This window comes from Cryptomeria japonica, chromosome 7 (genome assembly GCF_030272615.1).
Source record: "Cryptomeria japonica chromosome 7, Sugi_1.0, whole genome shotgun sequence".
Lineage (NCBI taxonomy): Eukaryota > Viridiplantae > Streptophyta > Pinopsida > Cupressales > Cupressaceae > Cryptomeria > Cryptomeria japonica.
Genome location: NC_081411.1, coordinates 191,422,526 through 191,440,430, shown reverse-complemented (window position 1 = coordinate 191,440,430; position 17,905 = coordinate 191,422,526).

The following is a 17,905-nucleotide window of genomic DNA, read 5'->3' as shown; positions in this document are numbered from 1 at the left end:
GCTTGAGATCCTCAAATCCGTTTGAGGTCTTCATACCACTTGAGATCGGTAAACACTTTTTGCAAAATATAGATAGCCTAAAGACTATAATACAATACCAATTTAAAACAAATACCAATTGAGCATAACTCATATATACAAAAAGTGATCTCAAAGCAAGTGTGTGTCCATCAATGACAATCATAACATAAACATAAAAAATGCCAACAATCTCCCCCTTTGGCATTGATGGCAACACTTAGGAAAAATTTTGACATCTAAGTGTTTTACAACAAAAATATTCCATCATCAGAATTACTCCCCCTAAGAATATACAATACCCTTTTTGTAGTAAATACAATACACTACTCCCTTACAGAGATAAACATGAAAGTATACATAACATGCATCAAAATTTTGAATACAGAATACTACTCCCCCTTTTCCAACAATGACAAAGTACAGTTGAATAACCTATGTTTCCATTATCATTAAAATCATAAGAGTTTATGACAATAAAGAGTGAAACTTGTCAAAAATCGATTTAAAGTCTTGCATAAATGTCTTCGTGGAGACAGACCATTATTCAAGCAATGAGGCAGCAACCTCACTCTCCGTTTTCATCTAGGATACTTGTTCCTCCTTGGCATCCAAGGTACTCATCTCTTGAGTAACCATTAAGGCATCCAAATTGAGATAACATTTCTGAAGTATTTGCAGTCTTGGTAGTAGAACCAGTAGTAGTTCCTGCAAATCTTTTGTCCGGTTGTTGATCTCTAACTCAATTCTTGTAGCCTAAAGTTGAAACTGGTGAATGGTTTGCCCATAGGTGGTAAAGGGATCATAAGGCATCTTGAAGGTGCTTATAAATGTCTACAAATTAGTTTACAGTTTGTCTTTCTGAGCAAGCACATCATCACATAATAGATGGGGTTGACATATCTTGTTGAGTAGTAGATTCCCCTCATCCAGAACATCTTTAATGTCCTTTTGTGCCTTCTGCAGATTGGACCGGAGCTCATTTAACTTCTTCAGTAACGCAGTGTTCAGAGCCTTTTGATGCTTCTTTTTTGCATTGGCTTTGGAAACATCTTCCAGACATTGCACTTGGTCCTCTACAACCATGCATAAGAGCTTCAATTGAGCTAGAGAGGAATCGGTACTTGGGAGATTGGTACCTGGAATCAAACTAGTGAGAGTTTTGACCACAGTTTAAATCACATCTTCCTCCTTTTTCCTCCTTAGTGCATCCAATCACTCTTGAGAAAGCTTAATACTTTGCAGTACCTATGTTTCATTTGCAGACTGGAGGTCAATGGGACTAGTGATGTTAGCTGGTTTGGTTTCACCACTAGTTGCCTTTGGGGTCTTTGTCGCTTCCTCCTTTCCCTTGGCTTTCTGCTTATTTTCTTCTACCATCTTCTGCTCCTCAGCTTCTTTCTTTCTTTTCTCTTCTTCCTTCTTCCTTTCTTCTTCTTTCTTCTTCTCTTCTTCTTCCCTCTCCTCTTCCTTGTTTTTCTTCTCCTCTTCCTTCTTCTTCTTTTCTTCTTCCTGTTTTCTTTTCTCCTCTTCATTTCTCTTCTCTTCCTGTTTTCTCTTCTCTTCCTCTTTTCTTTTCTCCTCTTCATTCTTCTTTTCTTCCTCTTTCTCTTCTCTTCCTCTTTTCTCTTCTCCTCTTCATTCTTCTTCTCTTCTCTTCCTCTTTTCTCTTCTCCTCATCTCATTTCACCTATCCTGCCATTTCTGTTGGTGTATCAGGGGTAACATCTTCACCATTCAAGGCATCAACATCAATGGGGTCCATTTTCTCAGTGACCTGTTCTCCCTCACTATTATACACCTCATCCAGTTTTGTAATTTTTGGTTCTTGTTCAGCCTTCTTGTTGGCTTCAGACACTTGATGTAACTTCAAAGCAACTTGAGCATGAGAGTGGGTGTCTTTTACCACCTCAGGGACTTTCCCTTCTAGCAACAAGAGTCTCCTTCTTTGCATAAAGAAGAGGCCTTTATATTTTTCCATAACTTCATAGAGTTCAGAATTAGACATATTAGGAAAATTTTGTGCAAATATTTCCTCTCTTATTTCCTATTCTTTTTCTATGGCAATGCACCATTTGTTGTCCAAAGAATTATATAAAGAATCTAGTGTCACTGATTTAATTTCTAATGGCGACCAGTCATTAATGCATAAATATTGAATGACTTCCTATTCTACTTCCTCCTCATTATCATTGAAATCATCAAAATAATCTATCAAATCACTCAAAACTTTTCTCCTAATGTTCTTAATATTTCTTTGAAAATGTGTCAAAGGTTTGTAAGAGGAGATATCAATATTTACCAGTGCTGATGATGTCGGTTCAGTGTTGGTTGTTTTTATCTTCTTTCTTGTTTTCCTAGTCTTCTTAGGTAGTTCATCAGATTTAGTGTCCTCTGAGTCCGATGTGTTGTCCTTTGTCTTCCGCTTTCTCTCAAAGAATTTGGTAGGAGAAACTTTTGGTTTCTTCTTTGTCGGTGACTGCTTGGTCACTTTAGGACTCGCTGAAGTAACTAGTGCCAATACAGATGGCACCACCTTTCCTTTCTTCACTGAGGGCTCTTCAACAGGTGTAACCCTTTCCAGATAGGTGTTAGTTCTTTTCTTCTTCGGATCAAGTAGTGAGGCAAGTAGGGTAGAGGCATACCCATCTAGCATGTCATACATCACCTCATAACCCATAGGCTCCACTTCCTCCTTTTTGGGCCCAACAGCCTCCATCATGCACTCATCTACTTTAATGATAAAGCATATAACTTCTTCATACTTCTTGATAATATCACTAGATATTCTTATCCTTTGGCTCATCTTGCATCTGAACTCATCAAAGTGTTTCTTTAGAACTTTAGGATAACTAGTTCCAACTGCTTGTAGACTTTCCTTGATTTTCTTTGTAACCGGTTGGTCAGCAGACCATTGAATATCACCAACTCCTAGAAAGTAGCCTTGGAAGTAGAAGAACAAACCGACCAATAGTTGTCCAAATTTAAATCTCAAGGCATTGTCCTGTTTTATTGACTTTAGATTCACCAGAAGTTGTCTTTACATGTAGGTGCATAAATCAAATGAGGCATCTTCCATAATCATCCTATAACCAACATTTACCGCTGTAGGAGAGACAGAGTTGATCCTACTAGCATAGAATGTCCGGTAACCTATCACCATGCAGGAAAATTTGACCAGATCATCTTTGATAGTATTGATGGTCATTCCCCATTGGTCGCTCATAGAAATGGTGAGCTTGGTCATTTCAGTCTTGTTGATCTTCCTTAGGGTTGGCACTTTCCCAATGTTATAAAAACTAGTGACAGCATGAATTGCTTCCAGTGTAATGTCATGAGTCCACTCTAAATACATTTTGTCACCGTACACTCTGCTTAGAATGATGCAGATGTGATCATCTATGAATTCTTCAAGGAAATCGACTGTATTATGTAGATTCTTCTTTTCCAATATGCCAAATTCTGGTTTGATCTTCTTGTCCTTCCCGTAGAATAAACTCAACAGTAAATGGATCACTAGAGATCCTAGGTCTTCAATTTTATAGTCAATATAATTTTAAATACCTTCATCTACTATAACACCAATGAGTACTTGGGATAGTGCATAATATTTTTCCTTTCATTGTATGAAATCAACTGAATCAATGGGTGTACTTGAACTAGAGTGCCATGCTGAAGCCATGATAAATAGAGAAACTCAAAAAATACCTTTGAAAGTTAAGATTTAGGGCTTGCAAATCCCACTTCGCCACTCACTACTTCAGTTGCTGAATTACCGCTTTGAGTTATACACTTGACCGATTGAAGTTATCTTCAGATTCTTCTTCAAGGTTTTGAAATCTCTTCGATCTGCAAGACAAATCACCTTTTGTCGTTCTTCAATTGAAAACTTCTTCGCTAAAAAATTTGATAAGTGAAAATGACTTGAAAATCCCTTTTAATTGAATTCTCCACCTGCCATAATAAATGTTCCACCATTAGGGCATAAACCCTAATTTGCCTTTTACCATTTTTGGTCTTCCACCAATTGACATGTATCACATACTGGTTAAGGTCTTTTACCGGTGTAAACTAGGGGTTTGAAATATTTTACTGATTTGTTTCCCCCTAAGCTCTCAAGTAGCTTAGTTTCCCAGTTTAGAAATTTCCACACTAGGTGCTAAAATCGGTTCTTCTAGAGACACTTCTTCTAGCTTCTTTTTCTAGGTTTTCTTCATATCTACTTGAACAGTTTCAACATCAATCTTTCCTTCTAGAGTGACTAGTATATCATCCGATATATTCTTTCTCATCTTGTATAATCTTGTTGTATGACCTAGTTTGTTGCAATGATAGCAAACCATTCCAGGTGCTCTCCAAGGTCCATTATTCATGTTTCCATTCTTCCTTCTGCATGTTGCAGCAATGTGACCATTTCCATGATAGATCAAATAGGTTGCTCTCCATCCGGTTGCCGCTTGGTAGCCACTACTACTTGACTGATGATTATAGGTATTAAACCGGTTTGTATTCCAGTTCCCAGAGGATTTAGGAAAGACTCCTTGACTTCTTTCAGGATACCTTCCGATGTTGTGCATGTCAGACCTTCATTCAAATGCTCTATGCCCAAACTTGTTGCATGCATAATAATTTCCATTGAATCTATTAGATCTAGGCTTATTATTTAAAAAGTAAGGAAAGTTATTGTAAGCCTTGTTTCTACATACATTAGCAGTATGTCCTTCCTTGAGACAATTAAAGCAAACAGGTTTGAACTTTTTCTTACCTTTATCCTTTGGTGTTGGTTACTTCTTTGATGCTCCATCTTTTATTCCATAGGTCTCACCTTCCTCATAACCAGAAAAACCAAGTCCAGTAGTATTCTTCACCGGTTTTGCTGATTCAAGCTTTTGTTCTAGCTTAATAGTGCTCTTATTGAATTTGGCAAGTATTTCCTTTGAATCAGTGAGTTCTTTGGTGATAGCAGCATTGGACTCCTTCAAGATTGTATTCTCAGAAATAGCCATGTTTAGTTCACCTTGCATATCTTCTTTTTCCACTTTTCTCTCTTGGAGATGAGCGGTAAGCGCACTGATTTCTTGCTTCATCTTGGAGATCTCATGATCTTTGTCTTTTATCATATCTTCAATTTTTCTCTGGTTCTCAAGCTCTTGACACATCTTGATAGTCATTCCTTCCGATTCCCTTCTTAGGTTGGCATTAGAATCATTCAGTTTTTCAAATTCTTCAACTAGGGCTTCCATGTCCACTTCATCAGAGAAACTGTTTTCAGTTAGTTTCATCAATTTTTTAGCATGCTCTCTTCTTTTTTCGAGAGAGGCCTTATATTTGACTTTGAGTTCATCATAGGCTTTCTCAGTCTAAGTCAGCCGATGAGTAAGTTCCCTCATAGTGTATTCCCCCATATCTCTTTCCAAGTGGTTAAACTTATAGAAAGGTAGGCTCTGATACCAATTGATGAATACTAAGAGCGGGGGGTGAATTAATATACCAGAAAATACTAAACTCAAACACTTAAATAGTTTAGTAGTAAACTGGTATAACAGTTTTAATAACAAACTGGTTAACACAAATGCAAACCAAAAAGCAAATAAGGCATTCACCCACAGAAGCACAATCACCATAACACAAGAGATTTTAGCGTGGAAACCCAAATGTGAAAAACCACGGTGAGATGAAACTCAGAAGTAACTATCTATAGAATAGTAACTAGATTGGTTAAGGTCATACAATGTTCTTTACCAGAACAGATCCTGTTAGGAATCTCAATCTCTATTAGGAGATAAGTCTGATTAAAGACTACCTTGTGAGAAGATTTCAGATCCATTGTTGTGAACCACCTTGTTAGAGAATTTACAAAGGCTTTGCCAAGCCTACCCAGTTAAATGTTTCAGACTTGTCGAAGATGTGAGCAATCAACAAGTGAATGATCTAGCAAATAGCACAGTCTACTTGGTTAGACCCATGATAGCTCATTGCTAATGCAATTTAGCATTACTTCAGTCTTTAGTAAATCCACACTCTGTTACAGCACACAGATTCGATCTTCTCTCCTAAGATCACACATACAAAAACTCATCAACCATCAAAAACCCTAACAACTACCACACCTAAAACCTTGACATGATGTCCTTAAAAAGGAATCTGCTTTCATGTCGGTCCAATAGGATTACATTGCAAGTTCCTAGGCTCATTACATCGAGACACATTTGATAACATGACACAAAATCACTATCAAAATGTTGATGGATGGTAACTCATCACAAAAATACCGGTTGGTAACTTATCACAGAGTATTACCAATTCATAGAACTTTACCGATTACCAGTTGGTAACTCATCATAGAGTAATACCAGTTCATACAACTTTACCGATTACCGGTTGTCAAAAATGAAGAATGAGATAATGATAACTGCCACTTTCTTAGCTCCGCTTGAGATCCCCAAATCTGCTTGAGGTCTTCATACTGCTTGAGATCGGTAAATACTTTTTACAAAACACTGATAGCCTAAAGACTATAATGCAATAACAGTTTGGAACAAATACTGGTTGAGCATAACTCATTTATACAAAAAGTGATCTCAAAGCAAGTGTGTGTCCATCAATGACAATCACAACATAAACATCAAAAATGCCAACAGGGTCTACCTACAATTCAAGTGATCTCTTAATTATAAAATCAAATCAATTCGAAGTGAATAAGCAATCAAGTATTGAAGGAGAATTCAAGTTGGTGTAGGTGCATTTGGAAGACCAAAGGACTCAATGAAGCCATTAAATACTTTTGAAGGTCTTAGGAGTGAAGAGCCATTCAATTATGATGTCTTAAGGTCCATTATGGCCTTTAATGATGAAAATTGTAATAAGTTTATAATTTGTCCTAAAGGGCATGGTAAGGAACTTAGGACCAACAAAAAGATGTAATAGGAATTTATGGCTTAGGGAGTCTACAAGAGTTTAGGAAAGTTCAATAAATCATTTCATGACCTTGTGTGTCAGCAATTAAGAGTTGTTGATCAAATGGTTCATGTAATTCTTTGTACAGCAGAGAATGCTTGTGTATGGACTAGGACAAGCAATAACAACAATTTTTTGTTTTCTTGAAATTTTTTGGTGTTTTGGCTTATGGTAACTTTGTCTTGAGTGTGTATTCGAATTTCTAATGCATCGAAGAGACCTTGAACATCTTATTTGCAGGGAAGATGCACTGATAATATATTTGTCTCAGACTTTAGACTAGTTGCATTGACTATTCTAACAGATTTGTGCAATTTGGCATTTGATTTGGTTGATTTACAATGAGAATGCTCATGCATTCCAAATAGATATAGTTGCATACCATTTATCTATCTTGAAAGCCTTTTATCCTGATGGTATTAAATTAAAGTTCTTTCTCTATTTTCTGGTGATCTCTGGAGCAAAGGTTGCTTTGCATTGACCTGGGACACATTGAACTTGTGTTCTATCTACATAAATATGTATCCTAGGTTGATGTGATGCAACCTCTGCTCCACTAATACCAGATAGAAGAGAAAGTACTTTAATTTAAAGCCATCTAGATAAAATGCTTTCAAGACATATATTAGGTATAAAGTGAAGCCTACCTTGTCATTTGAAGGGGTTTACCTACAATTCAAGTGATCTCTTAATTATAAAATTAATTCAATTCCAAGTGAACAAGAAATCAAACATTCATCAAGAATTGAAGAAGAATTAAAGTTAAAGCACACCATTCTACATGACATCCTAAAACCTTGTGTGAGGATTCAAGAAAGATTCATCAAGTTATCAAGTTCAATTTTTAGCATTTTTAGATTAGATCTAAAGGGATCATTTTAAAGAGGGAGGAAGAGATCTTTTCCTAAAGATGTCTACCTCCAAAAATAGAGGAGATATTTAATAAAGATATCATATTTTAAATTAAGAAATGGGTAGGAGATTAAGAGTACAAACCTTCCATATTTCACACTTCAAGGTATATTCAAACCTATTTGACCTAGGAAAGCCCCCATCAACAAAACTATTTTTGTCATTTTTTGTGTAGGAAATTGATTCAGGAGTTATGTGTGAAGAATGTGGTAAAGTAAATGATGACAATCAAACTCAAATTTTGATGGCATGAAAAGCAGAAGCGTAGGCCAATTCCATACACCTTCCTTTACTATTTTAAAAATATCATCGACCAAAATATTGTGCAACAGTAGTATGGAGTGCATTTCATCTATTTTATGCCCAAATATTTCATCGGTGTATATATCACTTAACAAACCACCTGATACTTAATCGACGTGTCTATCATATGCAAGACAACCGATACTAATCGATATGTATTAGTTAAGCCCGATAACAATCAATGTTCACAGTTAATATATTAACTGATATTAATCAGAGTGCATTGGTTAAGCCCGATAACAATCGGTGTTCATAGTTAATATGTTAACCGATATTAAGCAGAGTACATTGGTTAAATTAATGTAAACCAATACCAATTAGTATTCTGTGCTATGACATTTACAACCAATCATTATTGGTAGTTAAGCATTGATTGAACTTTTCAAGTATGGTTGAATATATACAAATTTAAGAATGATCATAGATCAAATGAAGGAACAATAGCTTGAAGTATTCATCATAGTTTATCGATAGGATAGATGATTGAATGAGAGACTTCATTTATCTCTAATTCAATCATTTATCTTACCGAGGCTATCATGCATTAACAGGATAGAGGGACCTTATATCCCATTAAGGAAGGCATGAGAGTGATATATGTATTAGTGTAATTATTATACTTTTTGAATATTTATCCTTGGTTACATTTAGACCAAATTACAAGTTACATTCAATATAGGACCACAAGTTACATCACCCAATTAGGGTCAGACCAAATTACAAGTTACATTTATCTAGTTGTATCTACCTTCTTAGGTTATGCAAATGGAGATTATATTAGGTTATGTATCTACTTTCTTTCTCTGTAATTCTCATTGTGTTTAATAAATTTGTATCCCTTTGGTGCAAAAAAAGGAGGTTGATGATAAATATCTATGTTGTCTATTAGTTGATTCCCATGACAATAAATGGTTAATGCTGATAGAAAGTAACACTAACAAGAAACTTTGATGACAATCTAATACACATCACTGTTTAACTTACCCCTATCTCATATAACCCTATGTTGGCTAGGCCTCACCACAATTGGAAGATCCTAATTAATACTATCCTAAACCTTGCATTGACCATCACAATTTCACAATTAGTTGAGTTAATTAGTCCATTAGCGAGATTAGGAAAGAGTTTGGTATTGAGCTAGGTGTTGGTGGAATGTTTAAGGAGGTACACTATCATCATAATTAATGTTTAAGAAGGCCTAGCTTGATAGCCCTATAGCCTCTCATACCTAAAATATTCTTGTGTCGATGATGGTCACATGTGACTACCTTATGGCCCCTACTATGCTCTAGACCTTTGTCCCTAATATTGATACTATTGGGTTTTTCTTTGTAAATCATATAGTAAGTCTAAATTATCCTTTGAAGGATGGGGAGACCTATGGAAACTTTAGTCCCTTCTCCAACATTACAAACTTCTCTCATGCCTCTTGTGTCCTCCCATGTATCTCCTTTTCCATAAGATACTTCTCCATAGAAAACCTAAAGTCATTTGGATTGGCCATGTGCAGGAAAACTGAAATTTTAGCCTTCCCACCCCTAATGAAATAATTGACAAGTAACTTTTCTTGGATGTAATCTACAAACTACAAGAATTCCAAAAACTAACTCTCATGTTGAGCCACTATGAAACCTTATTATGTAAATTGTTAAACTCATCTATGCATCTCTATCAAAAACATTTTGAAATAGAACACACTTTGAAGCACTCCAAAATGGCATCTGGAGAGGGTTTCCAATGTGAGTTGGTGCATTTTATCCTCCCAGTACCACAAGGTGGAAGAAAGTCCTCTCAAAAATTGCATTAAAAATTATGCCTTTAGGTTGCTCACATATAGATGCAACCCAAAGCATAAGTCCAAGCTAAGTAACCAAGACTTATCCTCAACCCCATTTATGATCTTAAAAATGTAGAGGATAGGAGATGAAGCAACTCTCAAATATGATCCTTTGGCTAATGATATGTGCTTGCTATAGTCTATACATCTTATATTTATGCATTATGAGGCTACGTAATGTGTATTGATCAATATTATATCTCCTCTATGTGTATTTCCCAAATTCAAGGTGAACTCCTAGTAAGCTCCCAATATGGAAGTATATGCTCCTCTACTACAAGTGGATCCTCATGGCTTGTAAGATTTGAGTTCCATACTCGGGCTACTCATCTTGGTGAAAACTTGCTACTCATCTTGTTGAAAACTCTCAAAGTGATATGACCCTTCCTTCCATTTCCTGCACCCTATTTTCTAATCCACACCTCATAACCTTTACCTCACTTCCTATCATTATTACCTTCCATCTACCTTTCATATCCCCTATCTTAACCTCCTCTACTTTCCTACATCCTATCCTAAACCTTTACCTCATACACACTTACTTTTACTTCACCTACCTAACCCCATTCCATCCTTCACATCCTTTTATCTCCCCCCATTCACTTTCCTACCTTCCAAACCCCTAACATATCCTAACTTACTCTTTCACCATTACATCCTTCATCACTTACCTCCCTATCTTATCCTAACCCACCCCTCATAACCTTATACCTCTTAGCTTCCATTTCATACCACCTTCCTAATGGTACACTTATGATCCCTTCCAAAACACCAACAAAAAGTAGCATTCGATCACTACACAGTGCTCTCACGGTACTACAACAGGGATTTTCTATCACAACCATATATACCAGCATCCATAATTAGGATATATTTTACATAATGGCACTCGATCACGTAGGTTTAGGTCATCCCTCTCCTTAATTAGGATATATTTTAAATATAGAAAGTAGTGTTAATATGTTTCAGGATAACTATATTGTTCATTATTTAAAATGCAGTGTTTAATTAATACATGATTGTAGGATTGTTCAATAGTTTAGGTCTTGTAAGAAATTCTTCTTTTAATTGATCATATCATATTACAGAAACCTCTCACCATCTCTACTATTCACAATTAATCTGATAAATCTATAATAAACTTTGAATCTAAATATTTGAATATGTATAACAATGAATTTTCTAATTATACCCTACCTTTTTCCTACAGCGATTAAACCCACTGGAAACCTATGTCTGCTCCCTCCTTCATGTTCATTGAGGGATGGCCCAACAATAACTTCTCGACTTACTAGACCCCCACCCATGACTTCTTGAGCACATAATCAATCTAGATTCTTTTGCTAGAATCAGCATGGGAGGAACCACTTGATGGGGAGGCTTCAAGAGGACTGCAACACACAATGTGATGTGAGGGAAAATGAACAGGGGAACCTATTATCATTGTTTAAAAAATGGGTGTTCTTTTCCCATAATTGGCTAAGTTTTTGAAAATTTTGAGTCTGGTATGGCCTTGTTACTTCCAATTGCTTTAGGTCTAAGAGGGTTTAGGGTTTAGGTTTTAATCACTTTCAATGTCTGAGAAAAATCCCTTTGTTTCTAATTCTGCATCACTTTATTCACTTAAGGGAAGGGTCTATTTGTCATCTAAAGTGTTCCCCCCGCCTTTCTTTTTCTTCCTAGGTAGGTCTAGCAGTGCATGATTTTTCTAAGCTTTTCCTAAGGTTTTTAATGATTCATCAGATTTCCTAACAAGTGAGCAAGTTCCTTTTAATCTAGTGGCGCATGTGGTTTTGCAGCCCCTAGATACCCATGAGTTACTATTCGTGAAGTGGCAAAATGTGGAAGTGGGTCTGGCATACAGGTTTCCACTAAAGTTAACAGTCGATCAAGTCTTTTTTGATTGGACAGCCCGAGCGGTTTCACAAGACAAAAGTAACTGAGATTTAACCTTCATGAAATGGCAAAAAGGAAAATGGCTCCGGTGTCTAGGTAAAGACTATAGTTAAAGGCTAAGCAAGTTCCTTTTAATCTAAAGGCGCATGTGATTTCGCAAGGCTAAAGTGCATGGGTTTTACACTATTTGAAATGGCAAAAAGGAAAATGGATCCACAGGGCGGCAAAGACTAGAGATAAAAGTTGATCAAGTTTCTTTTGATCGGACAGTGGGCACTATTTCGTAGCCCTAAGGTGCCTGAGATTTAACCTTTGCAAAGTAGTGAAGTGACATGCCAACCACTTGGTTGGTGTCATGGTAGAACAGGTGGATCAGACCATTGGCAAAAAGATAAGTTGTCAAATGCACGTGGTGGACCTGAAGTGGATCCCGTGGAAGTTGTTCGATGAATAAGTGAGTGACACATTGGTTTCTTTTGCCAGTCGGTTGCCAAGGCATATGGTGCTGTGTTAGAGGGCCCACTTCTACTGGTTAGGTTTGTTAAAGGGCAGATATCTTAAGGAAGATCTTACGGTAGGCTTCGCAGCCCGAAGATGCAAGGTAGTTACTGTTTGCGAAATAGCATAGACTGCTAGCCTTAAATGCTTGGAGCACGGTTAGAGGGGTAAACCACCAGTCACAGGATAGAATAACTGTCGATCAAGTTCCTTTTTATTAGAAAGTGCATGATGTTTAGCTTTCACGAAATGGTGAAAGAGATATGAGCCCATCACCAAACAAAGAATAGTCAATAAAGTAAAAGTCATGCAAGTTTCACTTGAGCTAACGGTTAGTGTGATTTATCTTGAGGAAGACGCATGGATTTTAGGCTTTGCAAAATGGAGAAACAAGAAACTGATGAAAACACAGAAATGTTATGATCCATTGGAATGAAATTTTCAAATTCATTCGTGAATTCAATTATGAGGTGATGGCCGAAGCATGTGGTATCAATGTCGTATTTAAGAGCCTGATTGTTGTATATACGCTCACATCAATTGAATGTAGGCATCATTTCAAGAAGTTGTTGCAGAAAACCTGGTGCAGAGCAGAGTTCTTCAGGCCAACTATAGGTTTTCTCGTATCTTGCCTATCAGTTACTTAAAAGATTGTTTGAATTGTGGTTTTGTTCAGAATTGCTCTGATTAGTAATTGAATTACTTGCATATCATTGATATGGCACCTAGAAGAGACTTCACAGTGAAAGTTAATTACCAGGAAAGAGCAATTTGTGATGATTTGCTAGAACAACTCTCTATGTCCACCAATGTGGTAGCTAAGGTTAAGGAACTATTGCCCAAGGCTCCTCGTTTGAAAATAGAAGGATTGTATGACAAGGGTAATTGGCTTAGAGATCCATAGATAGGGTTGTCTGGTTTGGGTTTATTCAAGGTTGGATTTGACATGAGACATTCCCTAGCCCCAATGAACAGTATTTGGGAGCTAGATGTAGGTAAATTGGTGGTCCTTCAAGTATTCATGGATGTGGATCTCCTAACTCAGATTGTACACAACTATGACCCTATTACCAAAAGTGTTAGGGATATAAATGGAAAAGCCCTCATTGAAGTAAATGATGATGAGTTCAGAAATGTATTTGGGCTCAGTGAGGTGTCTATTTATTTGGAGCCCATTAATTTTATATCCTTTGCTCAGGTCTACAATGCACAGAGGAATCACCTTATAAATGGTCCTCTTAAAGAATTCTTTCTCAAAATAGGTGGATTGACTATTGTAGGACCTAATACCATGGAGCCTTTCTATTTAAATTTGTTCACTCTTAGAGAAAAAGGATTGTATTGGTCACTCTACCTAATCTTTGGAAAGGATGCTAAAGTAAACATGCCAACTCATTATTTGTTAATGATTGCTCAAATTTTAAATCCTTCTCTAGATGTTACATTTGATTATGCCCCTGTATTACTGATGCAATCCATGAAGGCTTCATAGGGATAAAAAATTGTAAGGTGGATAGGCCTTTTGGATGGTACTCTCTTCTCATGCATCTGTTTGTATTCAAGGGTGTTGACTACCTTGCCAATGGAATGGATCTAGTGAAAGAAAAGGATGGGGAAAAGATGCCAGTCCAGCTATGGAGCATAGTGTTGTCATGGGATAGAGAAGATGCTATCTACTTGAAGTTTGATAAATCTTTTTCATCCAAGATCAAAATTATCTTATGTTTAGAGAATCCAAGGGTCCCCAAAGCTCTTTTGGAGTTCCTTAGGCCAAAGGAGTTTGCTGAAGAATCAAAATTGTTCACAATTGGGGTGACATGTACTTGTACCCTGTTTCCATAGTTTTCATAGTGTATGGTTTTAGAGGAACTCCTTTCTTGCTACCATATCAGGTACCACTGAAAGTAGGAATTGCAGAAGTGCTTAGGTAGATTGGAAGTGTACAAGAGGTAGAGCTGTCTAATAGAGGAAAATGGACCATTCTCCCTACATTAACAATAGCACACCAGTTTGTGATTACCAAAGGAGGATGGAAGTTCTTTGAGGAATTCTTTTGACCCTACCATTTATCCACTGCAGTGTCAAGATTTTCTGACCTTGAGGATTTCTTTAATAATATGTTCAGGAAGAGAGCAATATGCAAAGGCAGACCTCATCAATTCCAATTCCCTGAAGACCTTATTAGAAATGAGTTTGATTTGGATGAGCAGGAGCTTAGGAAAGAGAAATGAGTAGCCTGTAAGAAGGCTTTAGATTTTGTGCATCAATTTGACACCAGCTATGACCCTTTGTCTAGTTTTCACCCTTTTGAGGAAAAGACAAAATTCTTAATTGTTTTTTTTGAAGATGCAATGCAAACATTCAAAGAGAAGAGGGAAGTAGTGATTAAAAATAACCCTGAGAAGGCAAGACTAGTTTTACCTAGGTCTACATCTACTAAAGCAATCCCTTCGAGTGACTATGTTTTACATAAGAAATCCAAGTACAGCGTGCTAGTGCCAACAACAGGGGAGACTTCCACTTCAAAAGGAAAGAGAAAAATACAAGATGTCATTGACATTTAGGAATCCCCAAAGAAGCAAAGGGTGGGAAAGGAAGTGCAATCTAATGAGCCCTTGTACTCCCCATCTCAATCCTCTATTCATATAGGAGATGAACATGCAGCAGCTAAGCAATTATTGCAATTAGGGAGCCTTAGGGAAATATCATATACTTATGATGAAATAGAGCATGGAATGCCTTAAGAGCCAGAAGATGTTGAGATGAACATTACCACCAATGAATTCAAAGGCCAAGAGCTGTATCTTGCCATTACACAGGTTGGTGAGGAAGTTTTAGCTGATAGCAATTTTGTCACCTTAGGAGCTTTCATGCAATTTGTGTGGAAGTAGAATATTGACAAGTTTAATGCCAAACGTGAGAAGAGGAAGGGTGAGAAACCCCACAAGGATACAGTTGTAGTGGAGGAAGAAATAAAGAAAGAAATGGTTACTGAGTTCAACACCATCTCTCCTGAGAAAGGAAGGGAAATGGTAGCGAAGGCTGGTGTACTCATCCTCCCTGAATGGGATTGTAGCATCCTAAAATTGCGACACTTGCAATTTCAACTACATTTCGGTCTTCACGATGGCGATGCAACACGGAACCTGAATGGAGACCCCGAAACTTGTCCACGACACCAAAAACTGCATTTTCAAGCACCCTGGTCTGAACCTCCTTTGCACCCTACTGTCCCAAGAGGTGGGACCAGAGCGCGCAGCACCCTGGTCCTTTAGGACTAGGGCGCCCAGTGCCCTAGTCCCTGGCCCTATTTTGGGCCCGGTTTCCTATGGGACTTCAGCTCTTTTTGTTTGCAAATTGGAAAATAACATTTCCTGGTCGGCCTAAGGTCGGAAAAATCTATCTATTAACCCTAATTGACAAGTATATAAACTACATTTTTCTCTCCCATTTGGATAGAGAAAAAGAAGATGGGAAAAAGGTGGAAACGATACTCAAACATTCAAGCATTCAAGCATTCAAGCATTCCTTCAAGCAATTGATCATTCTAAGTCTCCATTCAAGGCTAAGTGTTGCATTCAAGACAAGGATTCAACCATTGAAGAGGAGATCACATACTACATACTAATACAACATACAACAAACAACAACATCTATACCTTTGCACATAAGGATACAAACATCCTTACAACAAGGTACTAGTACTTGTTTTACATTACAAACATTTAAATTTACAGCAATTTCTCATTTCTTGGTTAATTCCAAAACCAGGGTTTGACCTAAAGGCAAACCCCTAATCCCTAACCCCCCAGTCATCTTCGCTTTTCTATGTGTAGGTTGCAGGTACGTGGCTGAAATTGAAGATCTGGAATCCTTGTGCAGAGACGAACAGATCCCCCTTCGTTTCGCGATTTTTTCGGAGGACCGTGTGCACGCCGGGCACCATCGTCCCATCAACTTTTGCTCAAATTTACAGGACAGTGTCGTATCAACATTTTACTGCTAATTCTAGGTCCGCAACTTCATCCTATATCCCTATCTCAGTTTATAAGTGAATCTTTCTCACTTTCTATGCATTCCTAGCTTAGTCATTCTATCTACATTCTTTACAAAAGAGGGTAGCCTTGTTGTCTTAACCCTTGAAACTCATTTAGCATCTAATCTTGCATTGTGTGGGATTGGGTCTTGTGGGTTTCAACCCCTCTTTTGAATGTAAAGTCTCCCCTAAGTGAAAACCATCAACCCTAGCAACCTCCCTTCTCTCTCCTCGGAGTTAGAAGAGGGGAGAGCAACTAGGGTTCGACTGATTTTCCGCTTTACATTTTGGTGAACCCAACGTGAACATCCTTTCTAATTATTCATGGTTAGATCTGAAAATTGGCTTCCTTGACTACATTTCGATGTTTGATCTTTTGCAAAATTTTAGAGGTTAATTGCATAAAAAACCCTAAATTTTCTTTTTGAAAATTAAAATTGTGAAATGTTTAATTATTAATGCTTATTTTAGATCTACCCTTCTATTGCAAATTATCAATTCATATTTGTGCTTCAATTTTGAAAATTAAGTGGTTAAGTGTCAAAACCCTAATTTTTGAAACCCTCTTGATTCAACCTTTGTCAGACAATTTCACTGACCAAAACATCTCCAAATCAGTTGTAAATTTGGATTTTGCAATAAAATCATAATATCTTTCATCCCCTAAAATTTGGAAAAAAGTTGCAAGGACCGTGTGCACTCCGAGCGCCATCGTCCCCAACATTTTTTTTGAAATTTCGGGAACTAGATCTTACTGTATTTTTATGCTAAAATCCAGAATTTTGGCTGATTTTATCAATTCTAACACTTTCAAAATTACAGTCAAAGTTGGTCTTGTGATTTCTTGGTTTAGGGCTTCTAATCATTCAAAAATTGTTGAAATTGAAATTTTGTGTCAAAATTGTGTTCCTACTATCCTATATCTGAAAAGTGTGTTTGCATTCATTCGAAATTTCAATGCTTTATTCAAATTCTTGCAATTTGTGACTTTTGAACTTAAGTGCTTAATTACAACAACTTTGATTTCCGCTTTCAAAATTGAATTTTGCGTGAAATTGAGTCAACTTTTGAATTTCAAAACTTGCATTGCTTTTGACATTCCCTCTAAAATCATAAAATTCAAAATTTCAGTTTCCCTCTCTTTTTCAAAATTCAAATTTTGCATTTTTCGACAATCTTGGTAGGGTTCAATTTTGAAATTACAACTTTAATTTGGCCTATCTACAGATCGTAAAATCACTCAATTTTTTTAGATTAGCTCTAAAATCATCATAACTTTCATCCCTGCAAATTTCAAAAAAAGTTACGAGGACCGTGTGCACTCCGAGCGCCACGGTCCTGGACATTTTTTCTGAAATTTCGGGAGACTGTCGTGATTGCATTTAACAGCTTAAATCTAGAAGATTGGCTGATTTTACTGAAAATTGCTACCTCTAAATTCAAAATAT